We start from the raw sequence: 19,050 nt of genomic DNA on the forward strand, positions 1-19,050 counted from the left end.
GTCTCCCTTCCTCTCTTCTGAATTTGGTAGTTTGGCAAATATTACCCATATTTCTTTCAACAAGTTCTGGCCCCACAAGTTGGAAGAAATATTAAGTTAACTTTCAAATGTTAGGCAGGCTTTATACTGTGTTTGGGAGAAAGCATTCATTGCAACATCATCTCTTGGAGAACTTGTTTAGGTTACTGTTCTGTCCTTCTTGCTAGTCCAGGACTTTAGCCAGTTCTGATGACCTGATGCATTAACTTTGGCCCACCATTCTCAGACGCTGCCTGACACAAAGGGTATTTCCACTATTTCCTGGTCGCTTCTCATAATTCCAAAGTTTGCATTATCTTCTTTCTTAATTCATCAGCAAGTTCTTGGGGTTGAATCAGGATTAGGTCCAGCTAGTCCCAAAATCCTATGATTTTCGCAGACCGTCGGATGGAGCATCAATTAGCACAATGAATTATCATAATTTGGCAAAAGAACAAACCAGGAAAGTTTGGCAAAAGAACAAACCAGGAAAGTTTGGCAAAAGAACAAACCAGGAAAGGTAGTGCATCCGTGGCTAACAAGGGAAATCAAGGATAGTATTAAAACAAAAGATGAAGCATACAGATTAGCCAGAAAAAGTAGCATACCAGAGGACTGGGAGAAATTCAGAGTCCAGCAGAGGAGGACAAAGGGCTTAATTAGGAAAGGAAAAATAGATTATGAGGGAAAACTGGCAAGGAACATAAAAACAGACTGCAAAAGCTTTTATAGATATGTCAAGAGAAAAAGATTAGTTAAGGCAAATGTAGGTCCCTTGCAGTCGGAAACAGGTGAATTGATCATAGGGAACAAGGAGATGGCAGACCAATTGAACAAATACTTTGGTTCTGTCTTCACTAAGGAAGACATAAACCATCTGCCGGAAATAGCGGGGGACCGGGGGTCTAAAGAGATGGAGGAACTGAGGGAAATCCAGGTTAGTCGGGAAGTGGTGTTAGGTAAATTAAATGGATTAAAGGCAGATAAATCCCCAGGGCCAGATAGGCTGCATCCCAGAGTGCTTAAGGAAGTAGCCTCAGAAATAGTGGATGCATTAGATTCTGGAGTAGTTCCTGAGGACTGGAGGGTAGCTAATGTAATCCCACTTTTTAAAAAGGGAGGGAGAGAGAAAACGGGGAATTATAGACCAGTTAGCCTAACATCGGTAGTGGGGAAAATGCTAGAATCAGTTATTAAAGATGTGATAGCATTACATTTGGAAAGTGGTGAAATCATCGGACAAAGTCAGCATGGATTTACCAAAGGCAAATCATGTCTGACGAATCTTATAGAATTTTTCGAGGATGTAACTAGTAGAGTGGATAAGGGAGAACCAGTCGATGTGTTTGAAATAAATGAATATTTATTCATTTCCCTATGTTCTCTAAATCTCTGTAAAGCGTCTTTGAGTATATGAAAAGCGCTATATAAATAAAATGCATTATTATTATTATTATTATTATATCTGGACTTTCAGAAGGCCTTCGACAAGGTCCCACATAGGAGATTGGTGTACAAACTTAAAGCACACGGTATTGAGGGTTCAGTTTTGAGGTGGATAGAAAATTGGTTGGCGGACAGGAAGCAAAGAGTAGGAATAAACTGGTCCTTTTCGGAATGGCAGGCAGTGACTAGTGGGGTACCGTAAGGCTCAGTGCTGGGACCCCAGTTATTTACAGTGTATATTAATGATTTGGACGAGGGAATTGAATGCAACATCTCTAAGTTTGCGGATGACACAAAGCTGGGTGGCAGTGTTAGCTGCGAGGAGGATGCTAGGAGGCTGCAGAGTGACTTGGATAGATTAGGCGAGTGGGCAAATGCATGGCAGATGCAATATAATGTGGATAAATGTGAGGTTATCCACTTTGGCGGCAAGAACAGGAAAGCAGAGTATTACCTGAATGGTGACCGATTGGGAGAAGGGGAGATGCAACGTGACCTGGGTGTCATGGTGCACCAGTCATTGAAAGCAAGCATGCAGGTGCAGCAGGCAGTGAAGAAAGCGAATGGTATGTTGGCATTCATAGCAAGAGGATTTGAGTTTAGGAGCAGAGAGGTTCTGCTGCAGTTGTACAGGGCCTTGGTGAGACTGCACCTGGAGTATTGTGTGCAGTTTTGGTCTCCTAACCTGAGGAAAGATGTTCTTGCCTTAGAGGGAGTACAGAGAAGGTTCACCAGATTGATCCCTGGGATGGCGGGACTTACATATGAGGAAAGACTAGATAGACTGGGCTTGTACTCGCTGGAATTTAGAAGACTGAGGGGGGATCTTATAGAAACATATAAAATTCTTAAGGGGTTGGAGAGGCTAGATGCGGGAAGATTGTTCCCGATGTTGGGGGAGTCCAGAACCAGGGGTCACAGCTTAAGGATAAGGGGGAAGTCTTTTAGGACCGAGATGAGAAAACATTTCTTCACACAGAGAGTGGTGAGTCTGTGGAATTCTCTGCCACAGAAGGTAGTTGAGGCCAGTTCATTGGCTATATTTAAGAGGGAGTTAGATGTGGCCCTGCTAAAGGGATCAGGGGGTATGGAGAGAAGGCAGGTACAGGCTACTGAGCTGAATGATCAGCCATGATCATATTGAATGGCGGTGCAGGCTCGAAGGGCCGAATGGCCTACTCCTGCACCTATTTTCTATGTTTCTATGTTTCTATAAACCATGTTAATGGTCTTCTGGAAATTAAATAGAATTTAAAATATATATATATATATATATGTATTTGTAAAATTATATTTGTGCATCTAAAAACACTGTTGTTTCCTGTTGGAATTCAAGAGCAGATTGTTTTGCCGATCTTTAAATCTGAAATGTTTTCAGTGGGAAAATAAAATAATACAAATAAATAATTCAACTGATCATCAAATCTGAAATGTTAGGTAAGAATCGAGCATTGACTGCAGAATATGTCCAGAAGAATTGGCCTTTCTACAGATCTTTTTACACATAAATATCTTTATCTTTAAAAGTGTCTTGTGATTGTCTTAAATTTTTCAGGTGTGGATACCCTTGCAAAGTGCTTTAACTTCTTCATTGTGCACTCTCTCTTGAAAAACGCTGAGTTTGCTGTTAAACAAGAGTAATGGAGAGATATATTATTGTCTAACGAACTAATGCGCTACAATGCTGAGAACTATATTCTGCACTCAGTGTCTTCACCGAAGCTCTATCTATTGCACTTGAGTTTGAATGGTAACCGTGATCTGTTCGGATAGCGTGTAATAGAAAACTTTTCACTGTACATTCTTCTCCGAACATGTGGCAATAATAAACTTAAATCTAAATTCAACTCAAAAACGAGCCCCTTGTCTTATCAAGTCTGCAACAAACATCAAGCATCCATTTTTACATTCATTCTCCACTCACCTATTTTATTTTCCCCCTCATCCCCATCAATTTGTATACATTGGGTATGCAAGCAAAGAATTTCACTGTGCCTAGTCACATGTGACAATAAAGTATTCCTATTCCTATTCCTAATTTCCCCCACCCCCAACTCCATGACCACTCCAGGTTCTGCTATTCCTCTATTACTTTAATTTGTTGTTAATTGTTCCTGGAGTGAAGATATCACTCTCAAGGCTGTCCATTTCCAGTTGTCTGAAGAAGCAGTTCAGATTCAACCATACTGGTGAGTCTGGAGTCACATTGATTCCAGAAAAGGGTAAGCGTGGTAAATTATCCTCCACCGAAGAACATGACTGAACCAAATGGGCTTTTACAACAATCCGGTTGATTTATAGTCTGCGTATTTAATATTTAATTGTTTGAATTTAAATTCCAACATGCTTATGATGGGATTTGATCCAAAACACTGGCTGCCGGTCCAATAACTTAACCACCTCTTGACCATTCCCACAACTATTTCACGTGAGAATTGCTATGTTCAGGTTTCATATGGAATAATTGCATTAGGACCGTAGAATGACCATTCTGTCATGCTGGTAGAATTAGGAAAGATTCCAGTCTTTGAATGAAAGGACATAAATATCTTTCACCGCATGCTGGTGACTTCAAGCTACTGAATGATTATCACACTTTAAAAATACATTCTCAGTAAAATAACAGTATTTTTCACACTGGGAATATAGTCAATACCCCAAGCATCACATGGGCTCTCTTAGGTTAAAAGCAGAGAATGAGGCCTTTGTTTAACACACAAATTCTCAGATACACAAATGAATTGACGTCCCAATAGCTTCTGTTGTGTCACAGTGATAGTTTTGCTCTCATCTGAATTCAATCACTTCATTTATCCAGACACATTTCTATGTGTTAACCAGAGACCATGTGGCACTTGAGTTTATTGACTTAAAATTAGGAATTGTTCGTGTTAAGAAGAAATGCAGGAAATCTTTTCTTCATGTGGTTGATTTGACAATGTGGTTTTAAAAAGTCACATGTTGCCTAATCACATGTGACAATAAAGTATTCCTAATTTCCCCCACCCCCCAACTCCATGACCACTCCAAAGCAAAATCAGAATTCCCACCGTCTTTCAGGGGGGGGGGGGTAACGTTTCAATGCTACAAAAGATGAAGCAGGATCATAAAAGCAGCACAACCAGCTGCTATATCACAACATTGTGTCTTGTTGTGGCAAGATCCATGCCATTGTGACAGTCTGCAAACCCTTTACTTGCAACACAATGGACTATACAGGCAATGGTAATGATAGCAGAATCAAAACTCAGTCATATAACGGCACGCAAGCAGATGTCAATGAAGACTGACAAATGGCAGCTGACACTGAGGATGATGGGAGGGATGTGGTGATGGTGGCAGGGAGATGGTGCCCACCTATTTCCCCGGTCAAAGTGTGGCTTGGGAAAGAAAGCAGAAAGAAGCAGTGGAACAAGAAAACATTAGCAGAACCAAGAAACTCTGTAACTCCACAAAGCTGGAGGTAGTAGCTCTTATGGGACTGTGGAGACAGCTCCAGGACACACAAAGCCAAAGCAAAATTCTGTCACAAGGAATGGTGAAGGAGTGAGTGTTCACCATCAGGACAAAATGGGTAGTTTCCGGTTCAGTGAAGAACAGGGTACAGGCTTAGAACCAAGGCTAGAGGAGATGAAAATATATCTAGCCTGATCAGATACCCACACAACAACGTAAGGTGGTGGAATTAATACTTCTAATACCATTTCAAACTAAGCAAAAATGAGTCAAGTGAAGAACACAATTAAAAAATCACCGTCTTTGCTGACCATTGTTTTTTTTGACAGAATTGCAAGTCAGAGCTAAGAGAATGAATGTAAGTGAGAGGAGATTTTTACTTCCTCAGTCTGGACTGTGGCCAGCACAGGAGAGCACGAAAATAAAAAGGTTGGTATGGTGGAAAAGAATGGAATGATACTGGCAGTTCCACAAGCTTTCCTAATAGTGCCATGCCATCTCACCACAGGATAAAAGCTATCATGACAATCAAGTGAAAATCACATCTGTGCTTGGCGGCCTACTCAGAAACATTTTTATCCTCAAGGATAAGAGAGATCTCCAGGCATTTCTTCTTGACATAAACACAATTGAGATCAACAACTAATGCAAGACCTTTGGGTTATTGGAATCGGGTCTACTAATATCATTCCCCCAAAGAAGACTGTTTAGTACATCAGGGTCATTAGGATGAGGTTTAATAGAATACAGTGTGGTTACATGACATCTATTTCAAAGTGGGAATAATTTAACCAAATGCCATTCAGAAAACTGGCCAACGTCAATAGGTGCACGTCACAATTATAATTAGGAGGAATTGTGACGGTATTGTACTGAAGAAGAAATGTGGTGTTAGAGAGAGAGGAAAACAGAGGGCTGGATTTTATAATGGTTTAGTATGGATATACAGTATCTATAGCGGATTTGCATGGAATTTACACGGACTGGTTTCACTTTTTTTAAATATTAAGGGAGAACTATTTAAATGCGTAAGTTGTTGACAAGGCTCCTTTGAAGTGTTTCCAAAACATTGGCATAAGTAGCGTTGAAATAAATCATCATTTCATTGCTCATGGGTCTCTGAGGCAATATGATTCTTGACCTTTCTTCTACATTTCTCACTAGTCAAATATTTCCACAATACTTTGCAAAAAAAGACACAAATTAATGTGATTCTTTTTTTTTTCTCTGGCTAATCCTATACCTCAAATTCACTTTGCTGTCCAATCCTTAGACAATCCTTTCCAATTCTTTAGGAAAGCTTTTATTTCCTAAAATATCAGCTTTGATCATACCCCAAGCACCCCTCCTGGCTGGTAAATTACAAAGATTGATAACAACCTGAGTAAAATTTATTTCTCCTCATTTCAGTCTTAAATGCTGATCCAACTATCCTGTGCAATTACCCTGTTAATCCTTCAGTGTTTTGTACAAGTCACTGAAATCATTATTCATCTCTTTAAACTCCAACAAATATTAACCAATGTTACAATATCTCTTCACACTGCAGTGCAGATTGCTGAACTGATTGGCCTGACTCCATCTATTTAGAGTGGAATGTAATACATCAGAAGTGGATTAGATGTACATAAAAAACTGATAAAATATGCATTTATTTAAGATCCCCTAGGTTCCAAGCACACAACTTAAAAATCCCAAGGGATAGGGTTGCATGATTTGCCAAAGCAAAGCCTAGAAAACTTCAAATAAAATGGAAATGTTTGTGTGTGAATGGTTATTTGGTATGCTTGATTTCAAATACCTGTAACTCTATATTGTCTGACAAAATTACTAATTTCCATTTATAAATAGTTAACCACATTGGTTCTTTCTGACTAAAATTGCAGATTTAGATTTATTAATGTCAAAACTACCGAGGTACAGTGAAAAGCTTTGATTTGCACGGTACTTAAACTGAACAGGTATACCATATATAGATACAATCACTCCAAACTCAGGTACAATAGATGGAGAAAGAGGGAAGGTAGTGTGTAGAATATCGCCCTCAGCATTGCAGCTCAATGTAGCGCATCAGTTCCTTAGACAAAGTGCAATGTCCTCCGTGGGGTACAGCTGAATCGAACAGTACCCTATCTTATAGAAGGACCTTTCAGAAGCCTGATAATGGAGGGGACTAGGTTGTCCCTGAGTCAAGTGCTGCACGTTTTCAAGCTTTTGTACCTTCTGCCGAATGGGAGCAGGGAGAAGGAGGAATGACTGATGTGGGTTGATTATGTTGGCTGCTTTCTGAGGCAGCATGACATGTAGATGGAGTCAATGTTGGGAAGTCTTGTCTGTGTGATGGACTCGGCCATGTCAACAACTCTCTGCTATTTCTTGCAGTCTTGGGGCAGAACTATTCCCAAGCTGTGCTGCAACTCGACAGTATGCCTTCTATGGTGCATCTGTAGAAGTTTGTAAGAGTCACTGGACACAAGCCAAATTTCCTCAGTCTCCTCAGGAAGTAGCAGCGTTGTTGTGCCTTCTTGGTTGTTCCATCAAAGAGGTTGGTTCACAATAGATAATTGGTAATATTAACGCCAAGGAACTTGAAGCAATCAACCTGAGCTTAACTTGAGAATAACTTGATGAATTTTGGTTTATTGAGTTATCAAATTCTAAATATTGGAATGAGAAACTTTAGATACAATCATCTAGAATTTGACTGGTGTCGTTAACGGTGAACGAGAAGACTCTACTGGCCATAGCCTTCAATGTGGAAATTTAGTAGTATTGAAAGCCCAAGTCGTCAGGTGATAGTGTGTCTGCCTTAAGCGTGGGAACTTCCTTGCTTCACATACATGCTACGTAAGTGCAGAGTGCGCAAAGTAAAACAGGTAAGTCTGATGCTGACAATGGTTCGGGTGGAGAAGGTCATTGAATTGGAAAGAAAGACTGAACAGTCAGTGCTGGGATGGGGAATGCAGGCCTAGAAAGGGGATTTGGAGGAAAGTTGATGAGTTGAGAGTAGAGGGGAGCATTGGAATGGGGAGCATCTGGGTGCATCAATATCGTTGGTGGTAGTTGGAGGAGAGGGGTAGGGCACTGAATACTTGTGGACCCGAAGGAGAATAAATAAGTGAGATGCACCTGCGTTGACTTCCTTGAATTTCCCTGGGACCAACTCTGTTGGGTGGGAAGGTGGACGGGAGGAACCTTTTAAATTGCACTTGCCCAGAGTCAAGCAGAAGCACGAAAGCCTAGTTGAGTCATGAGTGCCCTACATGACCTAATTTCCACTGACAATGTTCAACTGTTAGACTAGGAATTACTCTTTACATTTCCATTTCATACGCTAAACATAAGCATAATTTGTGGTTTCGCATAATTCAACCTGAAAACCAGAAATATCATATCCCACATTGGGAAACATTTGCATTCCTGCACGTAACACTGCAAAGTTATGCAACCAGAACTCCTTGACCTCTTTGTTCTGTTTGTGTCATTCTCTTTCCCTGTTTCTCTGATTATTGCTAAGACTGGATATACATTTTCAAAAAAAAGTACAGAAATGAATGCATAACATTTGGAAACAAAAATGTAAGTTGTAGACAGCACGCAGCAGTAGAGTTGCTGTCTTACAGCACCAGAGACCCCGGGTTCGATCCTGACTATGGGTGCTGACTGCATGGAGTTTGTACGTTCTCTCTGTGACCTGTGTGGGTTTTCCCCGGGAGCTCTGGCTTCTTCCCACACTCTAAAGACGTACAGGTTTGTAGGTTAATTGACCTGGTGATATTGTAAATTGTCCCTCGTATAAGGATAGTGTTGGTGTGCGGGGATCGCTGGTCGGCAGGTACTCAGTGAGCTGATGGGCCTGTTTCCGCGCTGTATCTCTAATCTAAACTAAACTTATTATGCTGAGATTTTAGCATTTCATATCACATACAGCAAATTATATAAGGAGCTGTGATTGAGTTTAAGACAGATGCAATAAATTCCAAACACAGACATTGAACATGGCTGTGCTAACTTATTCTAGGAAATTTGTTCTTTAACAGACATTGTATCAGCTTGAGTTGAACTTTTCATAGATCATGAGTATAACCTTCTGACTCCACTTATTTATGACCATGAAAGGCTCAGTCTATAGGGACAATGTGTTTCCTGCACTGTAAAACAGCAGTGGTGTGCCACAGCATTAAAAATGATATTTCTGCCACAATAATTCAAGGTTTGCAAGCTTGTCAGTTTTGAAAGCATTGCAAGTTTATCTGTTTTGAAAGGCTTTGTCAGACTATATCATTCAGGCTAAGATTAGTTGCTCCATTTGTTTACAAGATTTAATAAGAAATAATTGGACACCTTGATTCTTGGTCTAATTCTTGATTTATGCAATATTTTAAACAATATTCATGTCATAGGAGCAGAACCCTGGGCCATTCAGCCTATCAAGTCTACTACGCAATTCAATCATGACTGATCTATCCTTCCCTATTAATTCCATTCTCCTGTATCAGGAGAATGGGTCACAGTTTAAGAATAAGGGGTAGGCCATTTAGAACGGAGATGAGGAAAAACTTTTTCAGTCAGAGAGTTGTGAATCTGTGGAATTCTCTGCCTCAGAAGGCAGTGGAGGCCAATTCTCTGAATGCTTTCAAGAGAGAGCTAGATAGAGCTCTTAAGGATAGCGGAGTCAGGGGGTATGGGGAGAAGGCAGGAACGGGGTACTGATTGAGAATGATCAGCCATGATCACATTGAATGGCGGTGCTGGCTCGAAGGGCCAAATGGCCTACTCCTGCACCTATTGTCTATTGTCTATTGTCTATTCTCCCATGACACCCTGACTAATCAAGAATCTATCAATCTCTGCCTTAAAAATACCCAATGACTTGGTCCCCACACTGTCTATGCCAAAGAATTCCACATATTCACCACCCTCAGACTAAAAAAATTCTCTGTCATCTCCTTCTAAAGGTATTGCATTTTATTCTGATTCTGTGCAATTCTGGATTTAGTGTTGTGTAATGATCCTGATCTGATAAGGGGACTAGAGGTAAAAGAGCCATTAGGAGGCAGTGATCACAACATGATAAGTTTTACTCTGCAAATGGAAAGGCAGAAGGGAAAATCGGAAGTGTCGGTATTACAGTATAGCAAAGGGGATTACAGAGGCATGAGGCAGGAGCTGGCCAAAATTGATTGGAAGGAGGCCCTAGCAGGGAAGACGGTAGAACAGCAATGGCAGGTATTCCTGGGAATAATGCAGAGGTTGCAGGATCAATTTATTCCAAAGAGGTGGAAAGACTCTAAGGGGAGTAAGAGACACCTGTGGCTGACAAGGGAAGTCAGGGACAGCATAAAAAAATAAAAAAATTAAGGAGAGGAAGTATAACATAGCAAAGAAGAGTGGGAAGACAGAGGATTGGGACTCTTTTAAAGAGCAACAAAAGTTAACTAAAAAGGCAATACGGGGAGAAAAGATGAGGTACGAGGGTAAACTAGCCAATAATATAAAGGAGGATAGCAAAAGTTTTTTTAGGTACGTGAAGAGGAAAAAAATAGTCAAGGCAAATGTGGGTCCCTTGAAGACAGAAGCAGGGGAATTTATTATGGGGAACAAAGAAATGGCAGACGAGTTAAACCGTTACTTTGGATCTGTCTTCACTGAGGAAGATACACACAATCTCCCAAATGTTCTAGGGGCCGGAGAACCTAGGGTGATGGAGGAACTGAAGGAAATCCACATTAGGCAGGAAATGGTTTTGGGTAGACTGATGGGACTGAAGGCTGATAAATCCCCAGGGCCTGATGGTCTGCATCCCAGAGTACTTAAGGAGGTGGCTCTAGAAATAGTGGAAGCATTGGAGATCATTTTTCAATGTTCTATAGATTCAGGATCAGTTCCTGTGGATTGGAGAATAGCAAATGTTATCCCACTTTTTAAGAAAGGAGGGAGAGAGAAAACGGGTAATTATAGACCAGTTAGTCTGACATCAGTGGTGGGGAAGATGCTGGAGTCAATTATAAAAGACGAAATTGCTGAGCATTTGGATAGCAGTAACGGGATCATTCCGAGTCAGCATGGATTTACGAAGGGGAAATCATGCTTGACAAATCTACTGGAATTATTTGAGGATGTAACTAGGAAAATTGACAAGGGAGAGTCAGTGGATGTGGTGTACCTCGACTTTCAGAAAGCCTTCGACAAGGTCCCACATAGGAGATTAGTGGGCAAAATTAGGGCACATGGTATTGGGGGTAGGGTACTGACATGGATAGAAAATTGGTTGACAGACAGAAAGCAAAGAGTGGGGATAAATGGGTCCCTTTCGGAATGGCAGGCAGTGACCAGTGGGGTACCGCAAGGTTCGGTGCTGGGACCCCAGCTATTTACGATATACATTAATGACTTAGACGAAGGGATTAAAAGTACCATTAGCAAATTTGCAGATGATACTAAGTTGGGGGGTAGTGTGAATTGTGAGGAAGATGCAATAAGGCTGCAGGGTGACTTGGACAGGTTGTGTGAGTGGGCGGATACATGGCAGATGCAGTTTAATGTAGATAAGTGTGAGGTTATTCACTTTGGAAGTAAGAATAGAAAGGCAGATTATTATCTGAATGGTGTCAAGTTAGGAGGAGGGGGAGTTCAACGAGATCTGGGTGTCCTAGTGCATCAGTCAATGAAAGGAAGCATGCAGGTTCAGCAGGCAGTGAAGAAAGCCAATGGAATGTTGGCCTTCGTAACAAGAGGAGTTGAGTATAGGAGCAAAGAGGTCCTTCTACAGTTGTACCGGGCCCTGGTGAGACCGCACCTGGAGTACTGTGTGCAGTTTTGGTCTCCAAATTTGAGGAAGGATATTCTTGCTATGGAGGGCGTGCAGCGTAGGTTCACTAGGTTAATTCCCGGAATGGCGGGACTGTCGTATGTTGAAAGGCTGGAGCGATTGGGCTTGTATACACTGGAATTTAGAAGGATGAGGGGGGATCTTATTGAAACATATAAGATAATTAGGGGATTGGACACATTAGAGGCAGATAACATGTTCCCAATGTTGGGGGAGTCCAGAACAAGGGGCCACAGTTTGAGAATAAGGGGTAGGCCATTTAGAACGGAGATGAGGAAGAACTTTTTCAGTCAGAGGGTGGTGAAGGTGTGGAATTCTCTGCCTCAGAAGGCAGTGGAGGCCAGTTCGTTGGATGCTTTCAAGAGAGAGCTGGATAGAGCTCTTAAGGATAGCGGAGTGAGGGGGTATGGGGAGAAGGCAGGAACGGGGTACTGATTGAGAGTGATCAGCCATGATCGCATTGAATGGCGGTGCTGGCTCGAAGGGCTGAATGGCCTACTCCTGCACCTATTGTCTATTGTCTATTGTCTATCTGGTCCCAGATCTTCCCACTTCATTAACTTCATATCTTCATATTAGCTATATTACAACCTACCATTTATGTAGCAGGGTGTCGCCTTTATTTTATTTTAGTTTAGTTTAGAGATACAGGGTGGAAACAGGCCCTTCGGCCCACTGAGTCCGCACTGCCCAGCGATCCCAGCACATTAACACTAATCGACACGCACTAGGGCCAATTTACTCTTACTCCAAGCCAATTAACCTACAAGTCTTTGGAATGTGGGAGTAAACCAAAAATCTCGAAGAAATCCCATGCAGTCACGGGGAGAACATACTAATCCCGTACAGACGGTACCCGTAGTCGGTATCAAACCCGGGTCTCTGGTGCTGCAAGTGCTGTAAGGCAGCAATTCTACCGCTGCGCCACCTTGCCACCCTATCGCTGGCTATCATGGATGCATTTCTCAACATGCATGCCCTGAAATTTCACAGTGAAAGAAAATGGGAGCGCAATGAATTATATTGAAAACAATGGCCAAGAGTCTGAAATAATCTGCATTTTATTTTCAAGGTTAAACAATACAATACACCCTTGAGCAGCAGTTAACAAAGCAAGCTGAATCTATAATGTCATTTTATGATGCCTAATGCCACATCATTGAGCTTAGGACTGAAGTTATTACACTAATGCAGAATAGTCTACTGAGGTTGTACCTTGATGATCATTTGTCTTCAGTTCACCAAACAGCAAGAGAAACTTCTGATTTACAGGAGTTGTGCTGAGAAAGTGATGTAGCCTGATTGATGTGTTTGAGCATAAGAGTTTTACTTGAAAATTCTTCTCCATATGTCAAGCAGAGTCTCAAACATAAAGCATTCAGGATAGCATCAGCACAAATAAATGGGTTTGACTTTTCCATTATCCTAGTTTCCAACCATTTGTCATTCTTCCTCTCCTCCTAATTCAGAATAAAAACATAGATGGGTTGAAGTCACAATTCACAAGCAGTTTCACAGTCCATTGGTTTGCATTTTGTATCATCAGTGGGTTTGTCTCTGATTTTGCCTCCAATGGAATCGTACATTACTTTAGGAACACAAGTGATCATAAGAAATGGAAACGTACTGTAAATAGGCCATGTGGCCCACTTCAGCCTAATACGCTGTTGAGTAAGATTATTCCATCCATGATTTTAGAAATAAAGAACTGCAGATGCTGATTTATACCAAAAATAGACACAAAGTGCTGGAGTAACTCATCGGGTCAGGCAGCATCTCTGGAGAAAAAGGATGGTTGATGTTTCGGGTCAAGACTCTTCTTCAGATGGGTCCCGATCCAAAACGTCACCCATCCTTCTACTCCATCGATGCTGCCTGACCCGTTGAGTTACTCCAGTAGTTTGTGCCTTTTTTTATTGATGCAGTCATTCTTTGCATTGGGTGAGAAAGATATTTATTATGGAACAGAAAATTAATACTCGTTTTATAGTTCTGAATGGAATTATAATTTTGCCCGACCCACCCGAAACATCACCCATCCTTTTTCTCCAGAGGTACTGCCTGACCCGCTGAGTTACTCCGGCAACTTGTGTCTATCTTTTACCATCCATGAAGTCTTTCTTGCCATATCCCCAGATCGCTAGATTTTAGCAGGTGCCACATCTTCTTGGTTTGTTGGTTGCCACATGTGTTTCAGCAATGAAAGGGTTACTGAGCAAAAGAAACAAAAACAAGCTGCAAAGAATTCCCAGACAATCCTCTGAAAGTAAGGGGGCAAAAAAAAAATTAAAATGATGTCTCGTTGCACCGGCTCAGACATTGCCCTGACTGGCAGGCTCCCTGGAGAGAGGTCTGTGAATTTTACTAATGAACATCATGTTGTCTGTGAGGCTGAGGGGGGGCTGCTCTCAGGGCAGCGGGACCCCCACCTACGAGGAAGTGCTCATTTGCAGGCGGAATTGTCAGGAGGAAAACGCAAAGGGGAATGAGAGAGAAGTTTCGTTCTGAGATCCTGGAACATATTTTTTGAATTAGGGAAGCATTAGGGAAGAGGATGTTGGCAGTTCCTGTGTAAAGATAATAACGTCTGTTATTAGTGGGGAACTTACTCATGCAGGGAAAGAAAAATGTTTTTTTTTTAACAGAGTTTGGGAATCTAAAGGAGAGGGAAGAAGACAGGGGTAACCCACTCTTTCGCAACACTCTCCTTTCACCTTTGGGAATTGGGTTCGAACATAGCCCAAGGGACTGGGTGTTACAGTTAGCAACAATTTTGATCACTATCCTCGAGGTCTAGACTCGAATCCTGAGAACTAAGTTCCATTCTCTTATGGATCATCGTGATATACATGTGGCTTATTTCATTTTTATTGCCACGCATTCAATAAGTGTACAACTGTGGCCTGGCATAGTGCATTGAGGTAATGAACCCTTTCAGCGTATTGTCAGGCAAAATTATAATTCCATTCAGAACTTGTAAGCGAGTGGCAATTTTCTGTTCCATAATGAATATCTTTCTCACACAGTGCAAAGAATGGTTACTTCAATATGGGAACAAGGGGACAGGTTTTAATGATGCTTCACACAATAGGGCTTTTTCACTCATGTAGGTAAATAAGCATGCCTCCATTGAAACCATACACAGTAGATGTGCATAAAACAATTGTTGGCCTCATTGAATAGGATTATTTAAAAAAATTTAAAAATCCTCCTTGCTGTATCTAAATACCCTCTCTGGTGCTTTCCCCACTCCCTGACTCTGCTCTGCTTTCCCAAGCCTCAAGATTCTCCCCCACCCTCGTTACCACTGTTCACCGTGCCCATGCTGCAGAACAATCCCTACGTTACCCGACAAAATAAAATCATGCCGAACCAACTCATTCCCTTTGTTGTTTGTGCTAGATTGAGCCATCGCTCAAGTTTTTACAGCTGTTGCACTCATTTTATAGATTGGTCAGACTCGCTACACTTTTTGGTGATTTACAACCATTCCTTCAACAAGCCATCTGAAAAACCGAGAGGATTTGGAGTGTCAAATCCATACATATGATGAATCTTTATTGCCAGGGAGGTTGACTGCCACATTTACTTTCCATGGTACCAGCACCTTTCAGTCGAGCAATGTTTGGTCCTTTAGGTTTCTCAATCATTCAGAATATGACCAATGCTTTGCTCAGAGGGTTCCTGACAGTTAATTTTACCCAATACTTCTGCCCCTTCTTGCAGTCACAACTGAGGATTAAATTGGTCCCTTTTGCTATTCCAGTGTTTTAATTATATCCTGGATGTTACTGTTAATATTTGTGTGAGTACTTTTCCAAGTGTCAATATTACTTAAGTGAAGTTGCAGATAATTGGTACTGTTGCGGATGGTAATTATTCTAAGAAGCCAATTTCTTATTTATTCTGGGCAAAACATTTATGGAAAGCAATTTTAAAGTTATTTGGCCTGAGAAATGTTAACTAGTGAATGTCCTAACGCTTGTTTTATTCATTTGTATTGATGTTTTCTCTTTTCAAAATAAATAAATAAATAAATGTTGATGATTTGTTATAAGCGCAGTTCCACATGGTCAACAAACATCGATAAGAATTGCTGAAGAATATGGGTGGAATTTTCCCATCACGGTTGTTTTGCACAATGGAAACGTTATGGGAGTACTGTCCACTTTGAGCAAGAGAGTAATAAAAAATTCCTGAGCATTAAGAATATTTGAGGTCCCTACACATCCATAAGACCAAAAGACCATAAGACAAAGGAGTAGAACTAGGCCATTCAGCCCATTGATACTGCTCCGCCATTGAATCATGGCTGATCTATTTTTCCTTTTCAACCCCATTCTCCTGCCTACTCCCCATAGTCTTTAACATTCTTACTAATCAAGAACCTATCAATCTCTGCTTTAAAAAATACCCAATGACTGTCCTAAGCTACCATCTCCCGCATTCGAGACCCTTGGACTATCTTTAATCGGACTTTTCTGGACTTTATCTTGCAGTAAATGTTATTACCTTTATCCGGTATCTGTACATTCTGGGCAGTTTGATTGTAATCATGTATCGTTTTTCTGCTGACTGGATAGCACGCAACAAAAAAACTTTTCACTATACAATAAGCCAAACTAGACTAAACTAAACTAAACTAAACAAATCATGACTTGATTGACCAACAAAGCCTTACGTGGATTAGTGGTTCCAGAACAGACCAATGTACCCAATGAATATATTGGGGACTTTTATCATGAATAACCTGCCAAATAGACCTGGCAGGCAAAAATGACAACTTGCTTTCCATAAAGAGGATAAATTAACCAGTCAGTTACTATGCCCTCACTCTGGCAATGGAGGAGGCCAAGGACAGAACGGTCGGAAAACGAAATGGGAATGAGAATGGGTAGAGGTGTTTAAATGGTTGGCAAGTGGAAAATCCTGATCTCTACAGAACCATCTGAAGTCTAAAGAAGGGTTCTGATCCAAGACATCATCTGTCCATTCTCTCCCTAGATACAGCCTGACCTGCAGAGATCCTTCGTCATTTTGTGTGTTGCTCAAGATTGCAGCATCTGCAGCTTCTTGTGCCTTTACATTTTACACCTGATTTTACACCTGTCGGTTATTTTGACTAAATGTCACACTACCATGCATTGTATGGTGGCCTGTAATCCATTTGGGCATGGTGGGTAAGTACTGCATTAAATAATCTCTGGGAGACACCGGGAGCTTCAGAACATGTGCTAACCTTTATTAAAGCCCAACAGCAACAACTGTGGGTGCTTATATCACACATTCTGTGCTATTGGATTAGCACTGGCTCAATTACAAACCGAAACACCACATATTGCAACAAACCAAGTCAAGTTGCAAAAATTAACCCCCGAGTTAATTCAGAAAATTCCAAAGACAGAAATTAGTTTCTTTAATTAAATTTAAAAGACCAATATTGACATAGCATTGTAAACTTAGTTCATTGTTTTGCATCTATTTTGTAAGATTTGGTTTTGGATGAGTTGGGTTGAGTTTGGTTGAGTTGAGTTGGGTTTGGTTTAGTTTATTGTCACGTGTATCTAGGATCAGTGAAAAGCTTTAGTTCCATGCCATTCAGTCTGGAAAAGACGATACATAATTACAATAAAGCCAACCACAGTGTACAGATAAAGGATACAGGGCACAACATTTAGATAAAGATAAACTGAAAGGAAGCATGCAGGTACAGCAGGCAGTGAAGAAAGCCAATGGAATGTTGGCCTTCATAACAAGAGGAGTTGAGTATAGGAGCAAAGAGGTCCTTCTGCAGTTGTACAGGGCCCTAGTGAGACCGCACCTGGAGTACTGTGTGCAGTTTTGGTCACCAAATTTGAGGAAGGATATTCTTGCTATTAAGGGTGTGCAGCGTAGGTTTACTAGGTTAATTCCCGGAATAAGTTGTTGAAAGACTGGAGCGACTAGGCATGTATACACTGGAATTTAGAAGGATGAGAAGAGATCTTATCGAAACGTATAAGATTATTAAGGGGTTGGACACGTTAGAGGCAGGAAACATGTTCCAAATGTTGGGGGAGTCTAGAACAAGGGGCCACAGTTTAAGAATAAGGGGTAGGCCATTTAGAACTGAGATGAGGAAAAACTTTTTCAGTCAGAGAGTTGTGAATCTGTGGAATTCTCCGCCTCAGAAGGCAGTGGAGGCCAATTCTCTGAATGCATTCAAGAGAGAGCTGGATAGAGCTCTTAAGGATAGCAGAGTCAGGGGGTATGGGGAGAAGGCAGGAACGGGGTACTGATTGAGAATGATCAGCCATGATCACATTGAATGGCGGTGCTGGCTCGAAGGGCCGAATGGCCTCCTCCTGCACCTATTGTCTATTGTCTATTGTTCCCAATAGTTTAGAGGTCTTGCCTCTGAGCTCTGTTTGTGGAGTGGACCACAAGCAGCGGGTCAATCTCAGGCTGTGCCAACTGCCTGCCCAGATCTCCTTAAAAATGTTAACATTAATTAAATTAAACCCAAACCATTGACCTATTAATGATAAAGATAGACACAAAAGATGGAGCAACTCAGCGGATTAGGCAGCATCTCTGCAGAAAAGGAATAGGTGACGTTGTGGTGCGAGACCCCTTTTCAGACAGCTGGACCTGTTAATGACATTTGTGTAGGAAGGAACTGCAGATGCTGGTTTAAACCGAAGATAGACACAAAATACTGGAGTAACTCAGCAGGACCAGCAGCATCTCTGGATAGAAGGAATGGGTGATGTTTTGGGTCGAGACCGTTCTTCAGAGGGGTCTCGACCAGAAACGTCACCCATATTACTGACATTTGGTGGACATATTCAAAAAGGGTCACACTTGATGCCTCATATGATGATACACACACTGCAATTAGTTTCAGCCCATTGGCTGGTCACCTGTGGGATATGGCCCATTTTCTCAGATGTTTGCTCCAATCAATGATCAACCTTCATAAAAAGTTGCTCCTACCGTAGTTTTCCCTGAAGGGAACTGTGAACTGTGCTATTCTCTGCAGATACATACACACTGACAGCTCTTCCTGTAGTAGTGCGGGTTACAACTATACCAAGACTTGATGGAATAAGATTCTTCTTGGCTACAAACAGGAGCTATCATTCAGAGCTGCCAAACTGCATTTGATACTTATTTGAGTTCTGCCTCTAACTGCCCTAATTTCACACTTTTATTCCTTTGTTTGTGGTCACTTTCGCCATCTTCCCTCTTTATTTTACAAACTAATAAATTTATCACCAGCTGATCTTCACAGTGCCATGATTTCCGTAGCTTCATCT

Source organism: Rhinoraja longicauda, chromosome 27 (genome assembly GCF_053455715.1).
Source record: "Rhinoraja longicauda isolate Sanriku21f chromosome 27, sRhiLon1.1, whole genome shotgun sequence".
Lineage (NCBI taxonomy): Eukaryota > Metazoa > Chordata > Chondrichthyes > Rajiformes > Arhynchobatidae > Rhinoraja > Rhinoraja longicauda.